This window comes from Rhinoderma darwinii, assembly GCF_050947455.1.
Source record: "Rhinoderma darwinii isolate aRhiDar2 chromosome 5 unlocalized genomic scaffold, aRhiDar2.hap1 SUPER_5_unloc_10, whole genome shotgun sequence".
Classification (NCBI taxonomy): domain Eukaryota; kingdom Metazoa; phylum Chordata; class Amphibia; order Anura; family Rhinodermatidae; genus Rhinoderma; species Rhinoderma darwinii.
Genome location: NW_027461766.1, coordinates 552,223 through 575,739, shown reverse-complemented (window position 1 = coordinate 575,739; position 23,517 = coordinate 552,223). Strand labels below are relative to the sequence as shown.

General features: G+C 47.8%; 16 non-coding genes across 16 annotated transcripts; all 16 read right to left on the bottom strand.

Moving 5' to 3' along the window:
* Nucleotides 1-933: 933 nt before the first annotated feature.
* On the bottom strand, nucleotides 934-1,124 carry LOC142684731 (U2 spliceosomal RNA). Its single transcript, XR_012854328.1, has one exon. It is a non-coding gene; the product is annotated as a U2 spliceosomal RNA (small nuclear RNA).
* A 1,288-nt stretch (nucleotides 1,125-2,412) lies between these two features.
* Nucleotides 2,413-2,603, bottom strand: LOC142684730 (U2 spliceosomal RNA). The gene has a single exon (XR_012854327.1). It is a non-coding gene; the product is annotated as a U2 spliceosomal RNA (small nuclear RNA).
* Nucleotides 2,604-3,895: 1,292 nt separating this feature from the next.
* LOC142684729 (U2 spliceosomal RNA) lies at nucleotides 3,896-4,086 on the bottom strand. The gene has a single exon (XR_012854326.1). It is a non-coding gene; the product is annotated as a U2 spliceosomal RNA (small nuclear RNA).
* Nucleotides 4,087-5,378: 1,292 nt separating this feature from the next.
* LOC142684728 (U2 spliceosomal RNA) lies at nucleotides 5,379-5,569 on the bottom strand. The gene has a single exon (XR_012854325.1). It is a non-coding gene; the product is annotated as a U2 spliceosomal RNA (small nuclear RNA).
* A 1,285-nt stretch (nucleotides 5,570-6,854) lies between these two features.
* LOC142684727 (U2 spliceosomal RNA) lies at nucleotides 6,855-7,045 on the bottom strand. The gene has a single exon (XR_012854324.1). It is a non-coding gene; the product is annotated as a U2 spliceosomal RNA (small nuclear RNA).
* Nucleotides 7,046-8,337: 1,292 nt separating this feature from the next.
* Nucleotides 8,338-8,528, bottom strand: LOC142684725 (U2 spliceosomal RNA). The gene has a single exon (XR_012854322.1). It is a non-coding gene; the product is annotated as a U2 spliceosomal RNA (small nuclear RNA).
* Nucleotides 8,529-9,809: 1,281 nt separating this feature from the next.
* Nucleotides 9,810-10,000, bottom strand: LOC142684724 (U2 spliceosomal RNA). Its single transcript, XR_012854321.1, has one exon. It is a non-coding gene; the product is annotated as a U2 spliceosomal RNA (small nuclear RNA).
* Nucleotides 10,001-11,272: 1,272 nt separating this feature from the next.
* Nucleotides 11,273-11,463, bottom strand: LOC142684723 (U2 spliceosomal RNA). Its single transcript, XR_012854320.1, has one exon. It is a non-coding gene; the product is annotated as a U2 spliceosomal RNA (small nuclear RNA).
* Nucleotides 11,464-12,751: 1,288 nt separating this feature from the next.
* Nucleotides 12,752-12,942, bottom strand: LOC142684722 (U2 spliceosomal RNA). Its single transcript, XR_012854319.1, has one exon. It is a non-coding gene; the product is annotated as a U2 spliceosomal RNA (small nuclear RNA).
* Nucleotides 12,943-14,210: 1,268 nt separating this feature from the next.
* Nucleotides 14,211-14,401, bottom strand: LOC142684720 (U2 spliceosomal RNA). Its single transcript, XR_012854318.1, has one exon. It is a non-coding gene; the product is annotated as a U2 spliceosomal RNA (small nuclear RNA).
* A 1,276-nt stretch (nucleotides 14,402-15,677) lies between these two features.
* Nucleotides 15,678-15,868, bottom strand: LOC142684718 (U2 spliceosomal RNA). Its single transcript, XR_012854316.1, has one exon. It is a non-coding gene; the product is annotated as a U2 spliceosomal RNA (small nuclear RNA).
* Nucleotides 15,869-17,168: 1,300 nt separating this feature from the next.
* On the bottom strand, nucleotides 17,169-17,359 carry LOC142684717 (U2 spliceosomal RNA). Its single transcript, XR_012854315.1, has one exon. It is a non-coding gene; the product is annotated as a U2 spliceosomal RNA (small nuclear RNA).
* A 1,285-nt stretch (nucleotides 17,360-18,644) lies between these two features.
* LOC142684716 (U2 spliceosomal RNA) lies at nucleotides 18,645-18,835 on the bottom strand. Its single transcript, XR_012854314.1, has one exon. It is a non-coding gene; the product is annotated as a U2 spliceosomal RNA (small nuclear RNA).
* A 1,292-nt stretch (nucleotides 18,836-20,127) lies between these two features.
* Nucleotides 20,128-20,318, bottom strand: LOC142684715 (U2 spliceosomal RNA). The gene has a single exon (XR_012854313.1). It is a non-coding gene; the product is annotated as a U2 spliceosomal RNA (small nuclear RNA).
* A 1,299-nt stretch (nucleotides 20,319-21,617) lies between these two features.
* LOC142684714 (U2 spliceosomal RNA) lies at nucleotides 21,618-21,808 on the bottom strand. Its single transcript, XR_012854312.1, has one exon. It is a non-coding gene; the product is annotated as a U2 spliceosomal RNA (small nuclear RNA).
* Nucleotides 21,809-23,084: 1,276 nt separating this feature from the next.
* Nucleotides 23,085-23,275, bottom strand: LOC142684713 (U2 spliceosomal RNA). The gene has a single exon (XR_012854311.1). It is a non-coding gene; the product is annotated as a U2 spliceosomal RNA (small nuclear RNA).
* Nucleotides 23,276-23,517: the final 242 nt, after the last annotated feature.

The window sequence follows — 23,517 nt, the reverse complement described above, 5'->3', positions numbered from 1 at the left end:
AGCAGCACTGACCAACACTGCCTGGGCCCAGGCTTTTATCTCTGAGGCCCCATTATGATGTCAGAAAGCTGGCTCTGGAATCCTGAGGGCTCCACTATGACACGTGCAAAGTTCCGTCTGAACTTTATATAAGACGGTGAGGCTCAGTCAGTCACTCAGTGTTGCCTGAGAGGGCAACACTGCAACAGCCGGCCGCCAGGCTGTCTTTTTTTTGCACAGCTAGTTGCCTCCAGGAGGCCACAAGAGGGAGACAAGGGACTGCAAAATGGAAAATAGGCATCCACCAACTTTACAGACAACTTCTCCTTGCTCCTACAACCTCCATCCTTGCACAGTTTGTTATTCTTCTAGGTAACATAGTAACAAATCCAAATTGCTGCTCTCTTTGTAGGCAAGCAAGGCTTTGTTGCAACTGCAATTCTTACTTCTTCTTGAAATGTAGGGACGACAGTACATTCCATCACATCCATCTAGTGTACACAGGTAGGTCCATTGTGGCGGGCAGGCGAGCGGGCGGGCTGCTTTATTGGCTGTTTGCTGTTCCCCTACTCCACTCCACTATTTGACTGTTGTGCTGCAATCAATCAATCAATCAATCAATCAATCAATCAATCAATCAATCAATCAATCAATCAGTGGCTGGCTCAGGTGCAGCTCTTTAACTTACCTAAAAGGGAGGGCGGAGAGAAGACAAGGAAGGTGAATGAGGTGTTCCAATGTGAAATGCCGGAAACACAGAAACACAGACGACACACAACAAGAGGTGGCAATCTATTCATTAATTGCATTTAATCAATGAGCTCATTATCACTCATGCATTGTCCAACAGGTGTTGAAATAATGGGATTAAAAGGGGAGATCCCTTCAGAAAGACAGAAACAATAGCAAAGACAAAAAACACTTTTGGAATCTGCTTTTAGTCAACACATAAGGAAAGGGTGCACCGGTCCTGGAAATACTGCAATACCAGGTCAATGCGTGGAGTGGACAGAGCAAGCTCTATTTCCATCTCCCTGTTCTAAAAATCCATTTAATATATGGTCCCCAGATAGGGGACGTATCAGATATTAAACTGATAAGAACAGATACTACACTTGATCTTAGCCAAAAGGCCGAGAAGCGATAACCCGAACGGGCCGCGCGTTGCCCGAGCCTGCCCGATACTGCTGTTCAGCCCTTGCAGCGATTCAGCCTACTTCTAGGCAATTCCATGGGGCCCTGCAGGCTCACACACTCACAGCTACACGGGAGGTGAATAAAGGCCGGAGAGGAAGCCAGACAGGATTTGCTTCTTTTGCTTGCACCACAATGCAGTGCTGAAAGAGGAGGAATCTACATAAAAACGCCTTCCTGGCAACGCCCAAATGCCCTGCTGCCATGCAGATAAACACTGGCAGCGGCAGCAAGTGCATGCCCACAGCCACCCCTTGTTCCTTCACACCTTGTATCAGCTGTAATCCAGTCCAGTCCAGTGCTGCCTGCTGAGCAGCACTGACCAACACTGCCTGGGCCCAGGCTTTTATCTCTGAGGCCCCATTATGATGTCAGAAAGCTGGCTCTGGAATCCTGAGGGCTCCACTATGACACGTGCAAAGTTCCGTCTGAACTTTATATAAGACGGTGAGGCTCAGTCAGTCACTCAGTGTTGCCTGAGAGGGCAACACTGCAACAGCCGGCCGCCAGGCTGTCTTTTTTTTGCACAGCTAGTTGCCTCCAGGAGGCCACAAGAGGGAGACAAGGGACTGCAAAATGGAAAATAGGCATCCACCAACTTTACAGACAACTTCTCCTTGCTCCTACAACCTCCATCCTTGCACAGTTTGTTATTCTTCTAGGTAACATAGTAACAAATCCAAATTGCTGCTCTCTTTGTAGGCAAGCAAGGCTTTGTTGCAACTGCAATTCTTACTTCTTCTTGAAATGTAGGGACGACAGTACATTCCATCACATCCATCTAGTGTACACAGGTAGGTCCATTGTGGCGGGCAGGCGAGCGGGCGGGCTGCTTTATTGGCTGTTTGCTGTTCCCCTACTCCACTCCACTATTTGACTGTTGTGCTGCATCAATCAATCAATCAATCAATCAATCAATCAATCAATCAATCAATCAATCAGTGGCTGGCTCAGGTGCAGCTCTTTAACTTACCTAAAAGGGAGGGCGGAGAGAAGACAAGGAAGGTGAATGAGGTGTTCCAATGTGAAATGCCGGAAACACAGAAACACAGACGACACACAACAAGAGGTGGCAATCTATTCATTAATTGCATTTAATCAATGAGCTCATTATCACTCATGCATTGTCCAACAGGTGTTGAAATAATGGGATTAAAAGGGGAGATCCCTTCAGAAAGACAGAAACAATAGCAAAGACAAAAAACACTTTTGGAATCTGCTTTTAGTCAACACATAAGGAAAGGGTGCACCGGTCCTGGAAATACTGCAATACCAGGTCAATGCGTGGAGTGGACAGAGCAAGCTCTATTTCCATCTCCCTGTTCTAAAAATCCATTTAATATATGGTCCCCAGATAGGGGACGTATCAGATATTAAACTGATAAGAACAGATACTACACTTGATCTTAGCCAAAAGGCCGAGAAGCGATAACCCGAACGGGCCGCGCGTTGCCCGAGCCTGCCCGATACTGCTGTTCAGCCCTTGCAGCGATTCAGCCTACTTCTAGGCAATTCCATGGGGCCCTGCAGGCTCACACACTCACAGCTACACGGGAGGTGAATAAAGGCCGGAGAGGAAGCCAGACAGGATTTGCTTCTTTTGCTTGCACCACAATGCAGTGCTGAAAGAGGAGGAATCTACATAAAAACGCCTTCCTGGCAACGCCCAAATGCCCTGCTGCCATGCAGATAAACACTGGCAGCGGCAGCAAGTGCATGCCCACAGCCACCCCTTGTTCCTTCACACCTTGTATCAGCTGTAATCCAGTCCAGTCCAGTGCTGCCTGCTGAGCAGCACTGACCAACACTGCCTGGGCCCAGGCTTTTATCTCTGAGGCCCCATTATGATGTCAGAAAGCTGGCTCTGGAATCCTGAGGGCTCCACTATGACACGTGCAAAGTTCCGTCTGAACTTTATATAAGACGGTGAGGCTCAGTCAGTCACTCAGTGTTGCCTGAGAGGGCAACACTGCAACAGCCGGCCGCCAGGCTGTCTTTTTTTTGCACAGCTAGTTGCCTCCAGGAGGCCACAAGAGGGAGACAAGGGACTGCAAAATGGAAAATAGGCATCCACCAACTTTACAGACAACTTCTCCTTGCTCCTACAACCTCCATCCTTGCACAGTTTGTTATTCTTCTAGGTAACATAGTAACAAATCCAAATTGCTGCTCTCTTTGTAGGCAAGCAAGGCTTTGTTGCAACTGCAATTCTTACTTCTTCTTGAAATGTAGGGACGACAGTACATTCCATCACATCCATCTAGTGTACACAGGTAGGTCCATTGTGGCGGGCAGGCGAGCGGGCGGGCTGCTTTATTGGCTGTTTGCTGTTCCCCTACTCCACTCCACTATTTGACTGTTGTGCTGCATCAATCAATCAATCAATCAATCAATCAATCAATCAATCAATCAATCAATCAATCAGTGGCTGGCTCAGGTGCAGCTCTTTAACTTACCTAAAAGGGAGGGCGGAGAGAAGACAAGGAAGGTGAATGAGGTGTTCCAATGTGAAATGCCGGAAACACAGAAACACAGACGACACACAACAAGAGGTGGCAATCTATTCATTAATTGCATTTAATCAATGAGCTCATTATCACTCATGCATTGTCCAACAGGTGTTGAAATAATGGGATTAAAAGGGGAGATCCCTTCAGAAAGACAGAAACAATAGCAAAGACAAAAAACACTTTTGGAATCTGCTTTTAGTCAACACATAAGGAAAGGGTGCACCGGTCCTGGAAATACTGCAATACCAGGTCAATGCGTGGAGTGGACAGAGCAAGCTCTATTTCCATCTCCCTGTTCTAAAAATCCATTTAATATATGGTCCCCAGATAGGGGACGTATCAGATATTAAACTGATAAGAACAGATACTACACTTGATCTTAGCCAAAAGGCCGAGAAGCGATAACCCGAACGGGCCGCGCGTTGCCCGAGCCTGCCCGATACTGCTGTTCAGCCCTTGCAGCGATTCAGCCTACTTCTAGGCAATTCCATGGGGCCCTGCAGGCTCACACACTCACAGCTACACGGGAGGTGAATAAAGGCCGGAGAGGAAGCCAGACAGGATTTGCTTCTTTTGCTTGCACCACAATGCAGTGCTGAAAGAGGAGGAATCTACATAAAAACGCCTTCCTGGCAACGCCCAAATGCCCTGCTGCCATGCAGATAAACACTGGCAGCGGCAGCAAGTGCATGCCCACAGCCACCCCTTGTTCCTTCACACCTTGTATCAGCTGTAATCCAGTCCAGTCCAGTGCTGCCTGCTGAGCAGCACTGACCAACACTGCCTGGGCCCAGGCTTTTATCTCTGAGGCCCCATTATGATGTCAGAAAGCTGGCTCTGGAATCCTGAGGGCTCCACTATGACACGTGCAAAGTTCCGTCTGAACTTTATATAAGACGGTGAGGCTCAGTCAGTCACTCAGTGTTGCCTGAGAGGGCAACACTGCAACAGCCGGCCGCCAGGCTGTCTTTTTTTTGCACAGCTAGTTGCCTCCAGGAGGCCACAAGAGGGAGACAAGGGACTGCAAAATGGAAAATAGGCATCCACCAACTTTACAGACAACTTCTCCTTGCTCCTACAACCTCCATCCTTGCACAGTTTGTTATTCTTCTAGGTAACATAGTAACAAATCCAAATTGCTGCTCTCTTTGTAGGCAAGCAAGGCTTTGTTGCAACTGCAATTCTTACTTCTTCTTGAAATGTAGGGACGACAGTACATTCCATCACATCCATCTAGTGTACACAGGTAGGTCCATTGTGGCGGGCAGGCGAGCGGGCGGGCTGCTTTATTGGCTGTTTGCTGTTCCCCTACTCCACTCCACTATTTGACTGTTGTGCTGCATCAATCAATCAATCAATCAATCAATCAATCAATCAATCAATCAATCAATCAATCAGTGGCTGGCTCAGGTGCAGCTCTTTAACTTACCTAAAAGGGAGGGCGGAGAGAAGACAAGGAAGGTGAATGAGGTGTTCCAATGTGAAATGCCGGAAACACAGAAACACAGACGACACACAACAAGAGGTGGCAATCTATTCATTAATTGCATTTAATCAATGAGCTCATTATCACTCATGCATTGTCCAACAGGTGTTGAAATAATGGGATTAAAAGGGGAGATCCCTTCAGAAAGACAGAAACAATAGCAAAGACAAAAAACACTTTTGGAATCTGCTTTTAGTCAACACATAAGGAAAGGGTGCACCGGTCCTGGAAATACTGCAATACCAGGTCAATGCGTGGAGTGGACAGAGCAAGCTCTATTTCCATCTCCCTGTTCTAAAAATCCATTTAATATATGGTCCCCAGATAGGGGACGTATCAGATATTAAACTGATAAGAACAGATACTACACTTGATCTTAGCCAAAAGGCCGAGAAGCGATAACCCGAACGGGCCGCGCGTTGCCCGAGCCTGCCCGATACTGCTGTTCAGCCCTTGCAGCGATTCAGCCTACTTCTAGGCAATTCCATGGGGCCCTGCAGGCTCACACACTCACAGCTACACGGGAGGTGAATAAAGGCCGGAGAGGAAGCCAGACAGGATTTGCTTCTTTTGCTTGCACCACAATGCAGTGCTGAAAGAGGAGGAATCTACATAAAAACGCCTTCCTGGCAACGCCCAAATGCCCTGCTGCCATGCAGATAAACACTGGCAGCGGCAGCAAGTGCATGCCCACAGCCACCCCTTGTTCCTTCACACCTTGTATCAGCTGTAATCCAGTCCAGTCCAGTGCTGCCTGCTGAGCAGCACTGACCAACACTGCCTGGGCCCAGGCTTTTATCTCTGAGGCCCCATTATGATGTCAGAAAGCTGGCTCTGGAATCCTGAGGGCTCCACTATGACACGTGCAAAGTTCCGTCTGAACTTTATATAAGACGGTGAGGCTCAGTCAGTCACTCAGTGTTGCCTGAGAGGGCAACACTGCAACAGCCGGCCGCCAGGCTGTCTTTTTTTTGCACAGCTAGTTGCCTCCAGGAGGCCACAAGAGGGAGACAAGGGACTGCAAAATGGAAAATAGGCATCCACCAACTTTACAGACAACTTCTCCTTGCTCCTACAACCTCCATCCTTGCACAGTTTGTTATTCTTCTAGGTAACATAGTAACAAATCCAAATTGCTGCTCTCTTTGTAGGCAAGCAAGGCTTTGTTGCAACTGCAATTCTTACTTCTTCTTGAAATGTAGGGACGACAGTACATTCCATCACATCCATCTAGTGTACACAGGTAGGTCCATTGTGGCGGGCAGGCGAGCGGGCGGGCTGCTTTATTGGCTGTTTGCTGTTCCCCTACTCCACTCCACTATTTGACTGTTGTGCTGCAATCAATCAATCAATCAATCAATCAATCAATCAATCAATCAATCAATCAGTGGCTGGCTCAGGTGCAGCTCTTTAACTTACCTAAAAGGGAGGGCGGAGAGAAGACAAGGAAGGTGAATGAGGTGTTCCAATGTGAAATGCCGGAAACACAGAAACACAGACGACACACAACAAGAGGTGGCAATCTATTCATTAATTGCATTTAATCAATGAGCTCATTATCACTCATGCATTGTCCAACAGGTGTTGAAATAATGGGATTAAAAGGGGAGATCCCTTCAGAAAGACAGAAACAATAGCAAAGACAAAAAACACTTTTGGAATCTGCTTTTAGTCAACACATAAGGAAAGGGTGCACCGGTCCTGGAAATACTGCAATACCAGGTCAATGCGTGGAGTGGACAGAGCAAGCTCTATTTCCATCTCCCTGTTCTAAAAATCCATTTAATATATGGTCCCCAGATAGGGGACGTATCAGATATTAAACTGATAAGAACAGATACTACACTTGATCTTAGCCAAAAGGCCGAGAAGCGATAACCCGAACGGGCCGCGCGTTGCCCGAGCCTGCCCGATACTGCTGTTCAGCCCTTGCAGCGATTCAGCCTACTTCTAGGCAATTCCATGGGGCCCTGCAGGCTCACACACTCACAGCTACACGGGAGGTGAATAAAGGCCGGAGAGGAAGCCAGACAGGATTTGCTTCTTTTGCTTGCACCACAATGCAGTGCTGAAAGAGGAGGAATCTACATAAAAACGCCTTCCTGGCAACGCCCAAATGCCCTGCTGCCATGCAGATAAACACTGGCAGCGGCAGCAAGTGCATGCCCACAGCCACCCCTTGTTCCTTCACACCTTGTATCAGCTGTAATCCAGTCCAGTCCAGTGCTGCCTGCTGAGCAGCACTGACCAACACTGCCTGGGCCCAGGCTTTTATCTCTGAGGCCCCATTATGATGTCAGAAAGCTGGCTCTGGAATCCTGAGGGCTCCACTATGACACGTGCAAAGTTCCGTCTGAACTTTATATAAGACGGTGAGGCTCAGTCAGTCACTCAGTGTTGCCTGAGAGGGCAACACTGCAACAGCCGGCCGCCAGGCTGTCTTTTTTTTGCACAGCTAGTTGCCTCCAGGAGGCCACAAGAGGGAGACAAGGGACTGCAAAATGGAAAATAGGCATCCACCAACTTTACAGACAACTTCTCCTTGCTCCTACAACCTCCATCCTTGCACAGTTTGTTATTCTTCTAGGTAACATAGTAACAAATCCAAATTGCTGCTCTCTTTGTAGGCAAGCAAGGCTTTGTTGCAACTGCAATTCTTACTTCTTCTTGAAATGTAGGGACGACAGTACATTCCATCACATCCATCTAGTGTACACAGGTAGGTCCATTGTGGCGGGCAGGCGAGCGGGCGGGCTGCTTTATTGGCTGTTTGCTGTTCCCCTACTCCACTCCACTATTTGACTGTTGTGCTGCATCAATCAATCAATCAATCAATCAATCAATCAATCAATCAATCAATCAATCAATTAGTGGCTGGCTCAGGTGCAGCTCTTTAACTTACCTAAAAGGGAGGGCGGAGAGAAGACAAGGAAGGTGAATGAGGTGTTCCAATGTGAAATGCCGGAAACACAGAAACACAGACGACACACAACAAGAGGTGGCAATCTATTCATTAATTGCATTTAATCAATGAGCTCATTATCACTCATGCATTGTCCAACAGGTGTTGAAATAATGGGATTAAAAGGGGAGATCCCTTCAGAAAGACAGAAACAATAGCAAAGACAAAAAACACTTTTGGAATCTGCTTTTAGTCAACACATAAGGAAAGGGTGCACCGGTCCTGGAAATACTGCAATACCAGGTCAATGCGTGGAGTGGACAGAGCAAGCTCTATTTCCATCTCCCTGTTCTAAAAATCCATTTAATATATGGTCCCCAGATAGGGGACGTATCAGATATTAAACTGATAAGAACAGATACTACACTTGATCTTAGCCAAAAGGCCGAGAAGCGATAACCCGAACGGGCCGCGCGTTGCCCGAGCCTGCCCGATACTGCTGTTCAGCCCTTGCAGCGATTCAGCCTACTTCTAGGCAATTCCATGGGGCCCTGCAGGCTCACACACTCACAGCTACACGGGAGGTGAATAAAGGCCGGAGAGGAAGCCAGACAGGATTTGCTTCTTTTGCTTGCACCACAATGCAGTGCTGAAAGAGGAGGAATCTACATAAAAACGCCTTCCTGGCAACGCCCAAATGCCCTGCTGCCATGCAGATAAACACTGGCAGCGGCAGCAAGTGCATGCCCACAGCCACCCCTTGTTCCTTCACACCTTGTATCAGCTGTAATCCAGTCCAGTCCAGTGCTGCCTGCTGAGCAGCACTGACCAACACTGCCTGGGCCCAGGCTTTTATCTCTGAGGCCCCATTATGATGTCAGAAAGCTGGCTCTGGAATCCTGAGGGCTCCACTATGACACGTGCAAAGTTCCGTCTGAACTTTATATAAGACGGTGAGGCTCAGTCAGTCACTCAGTGTTGCCTGAGAGGGCAACACTGCAACAGCCGGCCGCCAGGCTGTCTTTTTTTTGCACAGCTAGTTGCCTCCAGGAGGCCACAAGAGGGAGACAAGGGACTGCAAAATGGAAAATAGGCATCCACCAACTTTACAGACAACTTCTCCTTGCTCCTACAACCTCCATCCTTGCACAGTTTGTTATTCTTCTAGGTAACATAGTAACAAATCCAAATTGCTGCTCTCTTTGTAGGCAAGCAAGGCTTTGTTGCAACTGCAATTCTTACTTCTTCTTGAAATGTAGGGACGACAGTACATTCCATCACATCCATCTAGTGTACACAGGTAGGTCCATTGTGGCGGGCAGGCGAGCGGGCGGGCTGCTTTATTGGCTGTTTGCTGTTCCCCTACTCCACTCCACTATTTGACTGTTGTGCTGCATCAATCAATCAATCAATCAATCAATCAATCAATCAATCAATCAAGTGGCTGGCTCAGGTGCAGCTCTTTAACTTACCTAAAAGGGAGGGCGGAGAGAAGACAAGGAAGGTGAATGAGGTGTTCCAATGTGAAATGCCGGAAACACAGAAACACAGACGACACACAACAAGAGGTGGCAATCTATTCATTAATTGCATTTAATCAATGAGCTCATTATCACTCATGCATTGTCCAACAGGTGTTGAAATAATGGGATTAAAAGGGGAGATCCCTTCAGAAAGACAGAAACAATAGCAAAGACAAAAAACACTTTTGGAATCTGCTTTTAGTCAACACATAAGGAAAGGGTGCACCGGTCCTGGAAATACTGCAATACCAGGTCAATGCGTGGAGTGGACAGAGCAAGCTCTATTTCCATCTCCCTGTTCTAAAAATCCATTTAATATATGGTCCCCAGATAGGGGACGTATCAGATATTAAACTGATAAGAACAGATACTACACTTGATCTTAGCCAAAAGGCCGAGAAGCGATAACCCGAACGGGCCGCGCGTTGCCCGAGCCTGCCCGATACTGCTGTTCAGCCCTTGCAGCGATTCAGCCTACTTCTAGGCAATTCCATGGGGCCCTGCAGGCTCACACACTCACAGCTACACGGGAGGTGAATAAAGGCCGGAGAGGAAGCCAGACAGGATTTGCTTCTTTTGCTTGCACCACAATGCAGTGCTGAAAGAGGAGGAATCTACATAAAAACGCCTTCCTGGCAACGCCCAAATGCCCTGCTGCCATGCAGATAAACACTGGCAGCGGCAGCAAGTGCATGCCCACAGCCACCCCTTGTTCCTTCACACCTTGTATCAGCTGTAATCCAGTCCAGTCCAGTGCTGCCTGCTGAGCAGCACTGACCAACACTGCCTGGGCCCAGGCTTTTATCTCTGAGGCCCCATTATGATGTCAGAAAGCTGGCTCTGGAATCCTGAGGGCTCCACTATGACACGTGCAAAGTTCCGTCTGAACTTTATATAAGACGGTGAGGCTCAGTCAGTCACTCAGTGTTGCCTGAGAGGGCAACACTGCAACAGCCGGCCGCCAGGCTGTCTTTTTTTTGCACAGCTAGTTGCCTCCAGGAGGCCACAAGAGGGAGACAAGGGACTGCAAAATGGAAAATAGGCATCCACCAACTTTACAGACAACTTCTCCTTGCTCCTACAACCTCCATCCTTGCACAGTTTGTTATTCTTCTAGGTAACATAGTAACAAATCCAAATTGCTGCTCTCTTTGTAGGCAAGCAAGGCTTTGTTGCAACTGCAATTCTTACTTCTTCTTGAAATGTAGGGACGACAGTACATTCCATCACATCCATCTAGTGTACACAGGTAGGTCCATTGTGGCGGGCAGGCGAGCGGGCGGGCTGCTTTATTGGCTGTTTGCTGTTCCCCTACTCCACTCCACTATTTGACTGTTGTGCTGCATCAATCAATCAATCAATCAATCAATCAATCAATCAGTGGCTGGCTCAGGTGCAGCTCTTTAACTTACCTAAAAGGGAGGGCGGAGAGAAGACAAGGAAGGTGAATGAGGTGTTCCAATGTGAAATGCCGGAAACACAGAAACACAGACGACACACAACAAGAGGTGGCAATCTATTCATTAATTGCATTTAATCAATGAGCTCATTATCACTCATGCATTGTCCAACAGGTGTTGAAATAATGGGATTAAAAGGGGAGATCCCTTCAGAAAGACAGAAACAATAGCAAAGACAAAAAACACTTTTGGAATCTGCTTTTAGTCAACACATAAGGAAAGGGTGCACCGGTCCTGGAAATACTGCAATACCAGGTCAATGCGTGGAGTGGACAGAGCAAGCTCTATTTCCATCTCCCTGTTCTAAAAATCCATTTAATATATGGTCCCCAGATAGGGGACGTATCAGATATTAAACTGATAAGAACAGATACTACACTTGATCTTAGCCAAAAGGCCGAGAAGCGATAACCCGAACGGGCCGCGCGTTGCCCGAGCCTGCCCGATACTGCTGTTCAGCCCTTGCAGCGATTCAGCCTACTTCTAGGCAATTCCATGGGGCCCTGCAGGCTCACACACTCACAGCTACACGGGAGGTGAATAAAGGCCGGAGAGGAAGCCAGACAGGATTTGCTTCTTTTGCTTGCACCACAATGCAGTGCTGAAAGAGGAGGAATCTACATAAAAACGCCTTCCTGGCAACGCCCAAATGCCCTGCTGCCATGCAGATAAACACTGGCAGCGGCAGCAAGTGCATGCCCACAGCCACCCCTTGTTCCTTCACACCTTGTATCAGCTGTAATCCAGTCCAGTCCAGTGCTGCCTGCTGAGCAGCACTGACCAACACTGCCTGGGCCCAGGCTTTTATCTCTGAGGCCCCATTATGATGTCAGAAAGCTGGCTCTGGAATCCTGAGGGCTCCACTATGACACGTGCAAAGTTCCGTCTGAACTTTATATAAGACGGTGAGGCTCAGTCAGTCACTCAGTGTTGCCTGAGAGGGCAACACTGCAACAGCCGGCCGCCAGGCTGTCTTTTTTTTGCACAGCTAGTTGCCTCCAGGAGGCCACAAGAGGGAGACAAGGGACTGCAAAATGGAAAATAGGCATCCACCAACTTTACAGACAACTTCTCCTTGCTCCTACAACCTCCATCCTTGCACAGTTTGTTATTCTTCTAGGTAACATAGTAACAAATCCAAATTGCTGCTCTCTTTGTAGGCAAGCAAGGCTTTGTTGCAACTGCAATTCTTACTTCTTCTTGAAATGTAGGGACGACAGTACATTCCATCACATCCATCTAGTGTACACAGGTAGGTCCATTGTGGCGGGCAGGCGAGCGGGCGGGCTGCTTTATTGGCTGTTTGCTGTTCCCCTACTCCACTCCACTATTTGACTGTTGTGCTGCATCAATCAATCAATCAATCAATCAATCAATCAATCAATCAATCAATCAATCAGTGGCTGGCTCAGGTGCAGCTCTTTAACTTACCTAAAAGGGAGGGCGGAGAGAAGACAAGGAAGGTGAATGAGGTGTTCCAATGTGAAATGCCGGAAACACAGAAACACAGACGACACACAACAAGAGGTGGCAATCTATTCATTAATTGCATTTAATCAATGAGCTCATTATCACTCATGCATTGTCCAACAGGTGTTGAAATAATGGGATTAAAAGGGGAGATCCCTTCAGAAAGACAGAAACAATAGCAAAGACAAAAAACACTTTTGGAATCTGCTTTTAGTCAACACATAAGGAAAGGGTGCACCGGTCCTGGAAATACTGCAATACCAGGTCAATGCGTGGAGTGGACAGAGCAAGCTCTATTTCCATCTCCCTGTTCTAAAAATCCATTTAATATATGGTCCCCAGATAGGGGACGTATCAGATATTAAACTGATAAGAACAGATACTACACTTGATCTTAGCCAAAAGGCCGAGAAGCGATAACCCGAACGGGCCGCGCGTTGCCCGAGCCTGCCCGATACTGCTGTTCAGCCCTTGCAGCGATTCAGCCTACTTCTAGGCAATTCCATGGGGCCCTGCAGGCTCACACACTCACAGCTACACGGGAGGTGAATAAAGGCCGGAGAGGAAGCCAGACAGGATTTGCTTCTTTTGCTTGCACCACAATGCAGTGCTGAAAGAGGAGGAATCTACATAAAAATGCCTTCCTGGCAACGCCCAAATGCCCTGCTGCCATGCAGATAAACACTGGCAGCGGCAGCAAGTGCATGCCCACAGCCACCCCTTGTTCCTTCACACCTTGTATCAGCTGTAATCCAGTCCAGTCCAGTGCTGCCTGCTGAGCAGCACTGACCAACACTGCCTGGGCCCAGGCTTTTATCTCTGAGGCCCCATTATGATGTCAGAAAGCTGGCTCTGGAATCCTGAGGGCTCCACTATGACACGTGCAAAGTTCCGTCTGAACTTTATATAAGACGGTGAGGCTCAGTCAGTCACTCAGTGTTGCCTGAGAGGGCAACACTGCAACAGCCGGCCGCCAGGCTGTCTTTTTTTTGCACAGCTAGTTGCCTCCAGGAGGCCACAAGAGGGAGACAAGGGACTGCAAAATGGAAAATAGGCATCCACCAACTTTACAGACAACTTCTCCTTGCTCCTACAACCTCCATCCTTGCACAGTTTGTTATTCTTCTAGGTAACATAGTAACAAATCCAAATTGCTGCTCTCTTTGTAGGCAAGCAAGGCTTTGTTGCAACTGCAATTCTTACTTCTTCTTGAAATGTAGGGACGACAGTACATTCCATCACATCCATCTAGTGTACACAGGTAGGTCCATTGTGGCGGGCAGGCGAGCGGGCGGGCTGCTTTATTGGCTGTTTGCTGTTCCCCTACTCCACTCCACTATTTGACTGTTGTGCTGCATCAATCAATCAATCAATCAATCAATCAATCAGTGGCTGGCTCAGGTGCAGCTCTTTAACTTACCTAAAAGGGAGGGCGGAGAGAAGACAAGGAAGGTGAATGAGGTGTTCCAATGTGAAATACCGGAAACACAGAAACACAGACGACACACAACAAGAGGTGGCAATCTATTCATTAATTGCATTTAATCAATGAGCTCATTATCACTCATGCATTGTCCAACAGGTGCTGAAATAATGGGATTAAAAGGGGAGATCCCTTCAGAAAGACAGAAACAATAGCAAAGACAAAAAACACTTTTGGAATCTGCTTTTAGTCAACACATAAGGAAAGGGTGCACCGGTCCTGGAAATACTGCAATACCAGGTCAATGCGTGGAGTGGACAGAGCAAGCTCTATTTCCATCTCCCTGTTCTAAAAATCCATTTAATATATGGTCCCCAGATAGGGGACGTATCAGATATTAAACTGATAAGAACAGATACTACACTTGATCTTAGCCAAAAGGCCGAGAAGCGATAACCCGAACGGGCCGCGCGTTGCCCGAGCCTGCCCGATACTGCTGTTCAGCCCTTGCAGCGATTCAGCCTACTTCTAGGCAATTCCATGGGGCCCTGCAGGCTCACACACTCACAGCTACACGGGAGGTGAATAAAGGCCGGAGAGGAAGCCAGACAGGATTTGCTTCTTTTGCTTGCACCACAATGCAGTGCTGAAAGAGGAGGAATCTACATAAAAACGCCTTCCTGGCAACGCCCAAATGCCCTGCTGCCATGCAGATAAACACTGGCAGCGGCAGCAAGTGCATGCCCACAGCCACCCCTTGTTCCTTCACACCTTGTATCAGCTGTAATCCAGTCCAGTCCAGTGCTGCCTGCTGAGCAGCACTGACCAACACTGCCTGGGCCCAGGCTTTTATCTCTGAGGCCCCATTATGATGTCAGAAAGCTGGCTCTGGAATCCTGAGGGCTCCACTATGACACGTGCAAAGTTCCGTCTGAACTTTATATAAGACGGTGAGGCTCAGTCAGTCACTCAGTGTTGCCTGAGAGGGCAACACTGCAACAGCCGGCCGCCAGGCTGTCTTTTTTTTGCACAGCTAGTTGCCTCCAGGAGGCCACAAGAGGGAGACAAGGGACTGCAAAATGGAAAATAGGCATCCACCAACTTTACAGACAACTTCTCCTTGCTCCTACAACCTCCATCCTTGCACAGTTTGTTATTCTTCTAGGTAACATAGTAACAAATCCAAATTGCTGCTCTCTTTGTAGGCAAGCAAGGCTTTGTTGCAACTGCAATTCTTACTTCTTCTTGAAATGTAGGGACGACAGTACATTCCATCACATCCATCTAGTGTACACAGGTAGGTCCATTGTGGCGGGCAGGCGAGCGGGCGGGCTGCTTTATTGGCTGTTTGCTGTTCCCCTACTCCACTCCACTATTTGACTGTTGTGCTGCATCAATCAATCAATCAATCAATCAATCAATCAATCAATCAGTGGCTGGCTCAGGTGCAGCTCTTTAACTTACCTAAAAGGGAGGGCGGAGAGAAGACAAGGAAGGTGAATGAGGTGTTCCAATGTGAAATGCCGGAAACACAGAAACACAGACGACACACAACAAGAGGTGGCAATCTATTCATTAATTGCATTTAATCAATGAGCTCATTATCACTCATGCATTGTCCAACAGGTGTTGAAATAATGGGATTAAAAGGGGAGATCCCTTCAGAAAGACAGAAACAATAGCAAAGACAAAAAACACTTTTGGAATCTGCTTTTAGTCAACACATAAGGAAAGGGTGCACCGGTCCTGGAAATACTGCAATACCAGGTCAATGCGTGGAGTGGACAGAGCAAGCTCTATTTCCATCTCCCTGTTCTAAAAATCCATTTAATATATGGTCCCCAGATAGGGGACGTATCAGATATTAAACTGATAAGAACAGATACTACACTTGATCTTAGCCAAAAGGCCGAGAAGCGATAACCCGAACGGGCCGCGCGTTGCCCGAGCCTGCCCGATACTGCTGTTCAGCCCTTGCAGCGATTCAGCCTACTTCTAGGCAATTCCATGGGGCCCTGCAGGCTCACACACTCACAGCTACACGGGAGGTGAATAAAGGCCGGAGAGGAAGCCAGACAGGATTTGCTTCTTTTGCTTGCACCACAATGCAGTGCTGAAAGAGGAGGAATCTACATAAAAACGCCTTCCTGGCAACGCCCAAATGCCCTGCTGCCATGCAGATAAACACTGGCAGCGGCAGCAAGTGCATGCCCACAGCCACCCCTTGTTCCTTCACACCTTGTATCAGCTGTAATCCAGTCCAGTCCAGTGCTGCCTGCTGAGCAGCACTGACCAACACTGCCTGGGCCCAGGCTTTTATCTCTGAGGCCCCATTATGATGTCAGAAAGTTGGCTCTGGAATCCTGAGGGCTCCACTATGACACGTGCAAAGTTCCGTCTGAACTTTATATAAGACGGTGAGGCTCAGTCAGTCACTCAGTGTTGCCTGAGAGGGCAACACTGCAACAGCCGGCCGCCAGGCTGTCTTTTTTTTGCACAGCTAGTTGCCTCCAGGAGGCCACAAGAGGGAGACAAGGGACTGCAAAATGGAAAATAGGCATCCACCAACTTTACAGACAACTTCTCCTTGCTCCTACAACCTCCATCCTTGCACAGTTTGTTATTCTTCTAGGTAACATAGTAACAAATCCAAATTGCTGCTCTCTTTGTAGGCAAGCAAGGCTTTGTTGCAACTGCAATTCTTACTTCTTCTTGAAATGTAGGGACGACAGTACATTCCATCACATCCATCTAGTGTACACAGGTAGGTCCATTGTGGCGGGCAGGCGAGCGGGCGGGCTGCTTTATTGGCTGTTTGCTGTTCCCCTACTCCACTCCACTATTTGACTGTTGTGCTGCATCAATCAATCAATCAATCAATCAATCAATCAATCAATCAATCAATCAATCAATCAATCAATCAGTGGCTGGCTCAGGTGCAGCTCTTTAACTTACCTAAAAGGGAGGGCGGAGAGAAGACAAGGAAGGTGAATGAGGTGTTCCAATGTGAAATGCCGGAAACACAGAAACACAGACGACACACAACAAGAGGTGGCAATCTATTCATTAATTGCATTTAATCAATGAGCTCATTATCACTCATGCATTGTCCAACAGGTGTTGAAATAATGGGATTAAAAGGGGAGATCCCTTCAGAAAGACAGAAACAATAGCAAAGACAAAAAACACTTTTGGAATCTGCTTTTAGTCAACACATAAGGAAAGGGTGCACCGGTCCTGGAAATACTGCAATACCAGGTCAATGCGTGGAGTGGACAGAGCAAGCTCTATTTCCATCTCCCTGTTCTAAAAATCCATTTAATATATGGTCCCCAGATAGGGGACGTATCAGATATTAAACTGATAAGAACAGATACTACACTTGATCTTAGCCAAAAGGCCGAGAAGCGATAACCCGAACGGGCCGCGCGTTGCCCGAGCCTGCCCGATACTGCTGTTCAGCCCTTGCAGCGATTCAGCCTACTTCTAGGCAATTCCATGGGGCCCTGCAGGCTCACACACTCACAGCTACACGGGAGGTGAATAAAGGCCGGAGAGGAAGCCAGACAGGATTTGCTTCTTTTGCTTGCACCACAATGCAGTGCTGAAAGAGGAGGAATCTACATAAAAACGCCTTCCTGGCAACGCCCAAATGCCCTGCTGCCATGCAGATAAACACTGGCAGCAGCAGCAAGTGCATGCCCACAGCCACCCCTTGTTCCTTCACACCTTGTATCAGCTGTAATCCAGTCCAGTCCAGTGCTGCCTGCTGAGCAGCACTGACCAACACTGCCTGGGCCCAGGCTTTTATCTCTGAGGCCCCATTATGATGTCAGAAAGCTGGCTCTGGAATCCTGAGGGCTCCACTATGACACGTGCAAAGTTCCGTCTGAACTTTATATAAGACGGTGAGGCTCAGTCAGTCACTCAGTGTTGCCTGAGAGGGCAACACTGCAACAGCCGGCCGCCAGGCTGTCTTTTTTTTGCACAGCTAGTTGCCTCCAGGAGGCCACAAGAGGGAGACAAGGGACTGCAAAATGGAAAATAGGCATCCACCAACTTTACAGACAACTTCTCCTTGCTCCTACAACCTCCATCCTTGCACAGTTTGTTATTCTTCTAGGTAACATAGTAACAAATCCAAATTGCTGCTCTCTTTGTAGGCAAGCAAGGCTTTGTTGCAACTGCAATTCTTACTTCTTCTTGAAATGTAGGGACGACAGTACATTCCATCACATCCATCTAGTGTACACAGGTAGGTCCATTGTGGCGGGCAGGCGAGCGGGCGGGCTGCTTTATTGGCTGTTTGCTGTTCCCCTACTCCACTCCACTATTTGACTGTTGTGCTGCATCAATCAATCAATCAATCAATCAATCAATCAATCAATCAATCAATCAAGTGGCTGGCTCAGGTGCAGCTCTTTAACTTACCTAAAAGGGAGGGCGGAGAGAAGACAAGGAAGGTGAATGAGGTGTTCCAATGTGAAATGCCGGAAACACAGAAACACAGACGACACACAACAAGAGGTGGCAATCTATTCATTAATTGCATTTAATCAATGAGCTCATTATCACTCATGCATTGTCCAACAGGTGTTGAAATAATGGGATTAAAAGGGGAGATCCCTTCAGAAAGACAGAAACAATAGCAAAGACAAAAAACACTTTTGGAATCTGCTTTTAGTCAACACATAAGGAAAGGGTGCACCGGTCCTGGAAATACTGCAATACCAGGTCAATGCGTGGAGTGGACAGAGCAAGCTCTATTTCCATCTCCCTGTTCTAAAAATCCATTTAATATATGGTCCCCAGATAGGGGACGTATCAGATATTAAACTGATAAGAACAGATACTACACTTGATCTTAGCCAAAAGGCCGAGAAGCGATAACCCGAACGGGCCGCGCGTTGCCCGAGCCTGCCCGATACTGCTGTTCAGCCCTTGCAGCGATTCAGCCTACTTCTAGGCAATTCCATGGGGCCCTGCAGGCTCACACACTCACAGCTACACGGGAGGTGAATAAAGGCCGGAGAGGAAGCCAGACAGGATTTGCTTCTTTTGCTTGCACCACAATGCAGTGCTGAAAGAGGAGGAATCTACATAAAAACGCCTTCCTGGCAACGCCCAAATGCCCTGCTGCCATGCAGATAAACACTGGCAGCGGCAGCAAGTGCATGCCCACAGCCACCCCTTGTTCCTTCACACCTTGTATCAGCTGTAATCCAGTCCAGTCCAGTGCTGCCTGCTGAGCAGCACTGACCAACACTGCCTGGGCCCAGGCTTTTATCTCTGAGGCCCCATTATGATGTCAGAAAGCTGGCTCTGGAATCCTGAGGGCTCCACTATGACACGTGCAAAGTTCCGTCTGAACTTTATATAAGACGGTGAGGCTCAGTCAGTCACTCAGTGTTGCCTGAGAGGGCAACACTGCAACAGCCGGCCGCCAGGCTGTCTTTTTTTTGCACAGCTAGTTGCCTCCAGGAGGCCACAAGAGGGAGACAAGGGACTGCAAAATGGAAAATAGGCATCCACCAACTTTACAGACAACTTCTCCTTGCTCCTACAACCTCCATCCTTGCACAGTTTGTTATTCTTCTAGGTAACATAGTAACAAATCCAAATTGCTGCTCTCTTTGTAGGCAAGCAAGGCTTTGTTGCAACTGCAATTCTTACTTCTTCTTGAAATGTAGGGACGACAGTACATTCCATCACATCCATCTAGTGTACACAGGTAGGTCCATTGTGGCGGGCAGGCGAGCGGGCGGGCTGCTTTATTGGCTGTTTGCTGTTCCCCTACTCCACTCCACTATTTGACTGTTGTGCTGCATCAATCAATCAATCAATCAATCAATCAATCAATCAATCAATCAATCAATCAATCAGTGGCTGGCTCAGGTGCAGCTCTTTAACTTACCTAAAAGGGAGGGCGGAGAGAAGACAAGGAAGGTGAATGAGGTGTTCCAATGTGAAATGCCGGAAACACAGAAACACAGACGACACACAACAAGAGGTGGCAATCTATTCATTAATTGCATTTAATCAATGAGCTCATTATCACTCATGCATTGTCCAACAGGTGTTGAAATAATGGGATTAAAAGGGGAGATCCCTTCAGAAAGACAGAAACAATAGCAAAGACAAAAAACACTTTTGGAATCTGCTTTTAGTCAACACATAAGGAAAGGGTGCACCGGTCCTGGAAATACTGCAATACCAGGTCAATGCGTGGAGTGGACAGAGCAAGCTCTATTTCCATCTCCCTGTTCTAAAAATCCATTTAATATATGGTCCCCAGATAGGGGACGTATCAGATATTAAACTGATAAGAACAGATACTACACTTGATCTTAGCCAAAAGGCCGAGAAGCGATAACCCGAACGGGCCGCGCGTTGCCCGAGCCTGCCCGATACTGCTGTTCAGCCCTTGCAGCGATTCAGCCTACTTCTAGGCAATTCCATGGGGCCCTGCAGGCTCACACACTCACAGCTACACGGGAGGTGAATAAAGGCCGGAGAGGAAGCCAGACAGGATTTGCTTCTTTTGCTTGCACCACAATGCAGTGCTGAAAGAGGAGGAATCTACATAAAAACGCCTTCCTGGCAACGCCCAAATGCCCTGCTGCCATGCAGATAAACACTGGCAGCGGCAGCAAGTGCATGCCCACAGCCACCCCTTGTTCCTTCACACCTTGTATCAGCTGTAATCCAGTCCAGTCCAGTGCTGCCTGCTGAGCAGCACTGACCAACACTGCCTGGGCCCAGGCTTTTATCTCTGAGGCCCCATTATGATGTCAGAAAGCTGGCTCTGGAATCCTGAGGGCTCCACTATGACACGTGCAAAGTTCCGTCTGAACTTTATATAAGACGGTGAGGCTCAGTCAGTCACTCAGTGTTGCCTGAGAGGGCAACACTGCAACAGCCGGCCGCCAGGCTGTCTTTTTTTTGCACAGCTAGTTGCCTCCAGGAGGCCACAAGAGGGAGACAAGGGACTGCAAAATGGAAAATAGGCATCCACCAACTTTACAGACAACTTCTCCTTGCTCCTACAACCTCCATCCTTGCACAGTTTGTTATTCTTCTAGGTAACATAGTAACAAATCCAAATTGTTGCTGCTCTCTTTGTAGGCAAGCAAGGCTTTGTTGCAACTGCAATTCTTACTTCTTCTTGAAATGTAGGGACGACAGTACATTCCATCACATCCATCTAGTGTACACAGGTAGGTCCATTGTGGCGGGCAGGCGAGCGGGCGGGCTGCTTTATTGGCTGTTTGCTGTTCCCCTACTCCACTCCACTATTTGACTGTTGTGCTGCATCAATCAATCAATCAATCAATCAATCAATCAATCAATCAATCAATCAATCAATCAATCAGTGGCTGGCTCAGGTGCAGCTCTTTAACTTACCTAAAAGGGAGGGCGGAGAGAAGACAAGGAAGGTGAATGAGGTGTTCCAATGTGAAATGCCGGAAACACAGAAACACAGACGACACACAACAAGAGGTGGCAATCTATTCATTAATTGCATTTAATCAATGAGCTCATTATCACTCATGCATTGTCCAACAGGTGTTGAAATAATGGGATTAAAAGGGGAGATCCCTTCAGAAAGACAGAAACAATAGCAAAGACAAAAAACACTTTTGGAATCTGCTTTTAGTCAACACATAAGGAAAGGGTGCACCGGTCCTGGAAATACTGCAATACCAGGTCAATGCGTGGAGTGGACAGAGCAAGCTCTATTTCCATCTCCCTGTTCTAAAAATCCATTTAATATATGGTCCCCAGATAGGGGACGTATCAGATATTAAACTGATAAGAACAGATACTACACTTGATCTTAGCCAAAAGGCCGAGAAGCGATAACCCGAACGGGCCGCGCGTTGCCCGAGCCTGCCCGATACTGCTGTTCAGCCCTTGCAGCGATTCAGCCTACTTCTAGGCAATTCCATGGGGCCCTGCAGGCTCACACACTCACAGCTACACGGGAGGTGAATAAAGGCCGGAGAGGAAGCCAGACAGGATTTGCTTCTTTTGCTTGCACCACAATGCAGTGCTGAAAGAGGAGGAATCTACATAAAAACGCCTTCCTGGCAACGCCCAAATGCCCTGCTGCCATGCAGATAAACACTGGCAGCGGCAGCAAGTGCATGCCCACAGCCACCCCTTGTTCCTTCACACCTTGTATCAGCTGTAATCCAGTCCAGTCCAGTGCTGCCTGCTGAGCAGCACTGACCAACACTGCCTGGGCCCAGGCTTTTATCTCTGAGGCCCCATTATGATGTCAGAAAGCTGGCTCTGGAATCCTGAGGGCTCCACTATGACACGTGCAAAGTTCCGTCTGAACTTTATATAAGACGGTGAGGCTCAGTCAGTCACTCAGTGTTGCCTGAGAGGGCAACACTGCAACAGCCGGCCGCCAGGCTGTCTTTTTTTTGCACAGCTAGTTGCCTCCAGGAGGCCACAAGAGGGAGACAAGGGACTGCAAAATGGAAAATAGGCATCCACCAACTTTACAGACAACTTCTCCTTGCTCCTACAACCTCCATCCTTGCACAGTTTGTTATTCTTCTAGGTAACATAGTAACAAATCCAAATTGCTGCTCTCTTTGTAGGCAAGCAAGGCTTTGTTGCAACTGCAATTCTTACTTCTTCTTGAAATGTAGGGACGACAGTACATTCCATCACATCCATCTAGTGTACACAGGTAGGTCCATTGTGGCGGGCAGGCGAGCGGGCGGGCTGCTTTATTGGCTGTTTGCTGTTCCCCTACTCCACTCCACTATTTGACTGTTGTGCTGCATCAATCAATCAATCAATCAATCAATCAATCAATCAATCAGTGGCTGGCTCAGGTGCAGCTCTTTAACTTACCTAAAAGGGAGGGCGGAGAGAAGACAAGGAAGGTGAATGAGGTGTTCCAATGTGAAATGCCGGAAACACAGAAACACAGACGACACACAACAAGAGGTGGCAATCTATTCATTAATTGCATTTAATCAATGAGCTCATTATCACTCATGCATTGTCCAACAGGTGTTGAAATAATGGGATTAAAAGGGGAGATCCCTTCAGAAAGACAGAAACAATAGCAAAGACAAAAAACACTTTTGGAATCTGCTTTTAGTCAACACATAAGGAAAGGGTGCACCGGTCCTGGAAATACTGCAATACCAGGTCAATGCGTGGAGTGGACAGAGCAAGCTCTATTTCCATCTCCCTGTTCTAAAAATCCATTTAATATATGGTCCCCAGATAGGGGACGTATCAGATATTAAACTGATAAGAACAGATACTACACTTGATCTTAGCCAAAAGGCCGAGAAGCGATAACCCGAACGGGCCGCGCGTTGCCCGAGCCTGCCCGATACTGCTGTTCAGCCCTTGCAGCGATTCAGCCTACTTCTAGGCAATTCCATGGGGCCCTGCAGGCTCACACACTCACAGCTACACGGGAGGTGAATAAAGGCCGGAGAGGAAGCCAGACAGGATTTGCTTCTTTTGCTTGCACCACAATGCAGTGCTGAAAGAGGAGGAATCTACATAAAAACGCCTTCCTGGCAACGCCCAAAT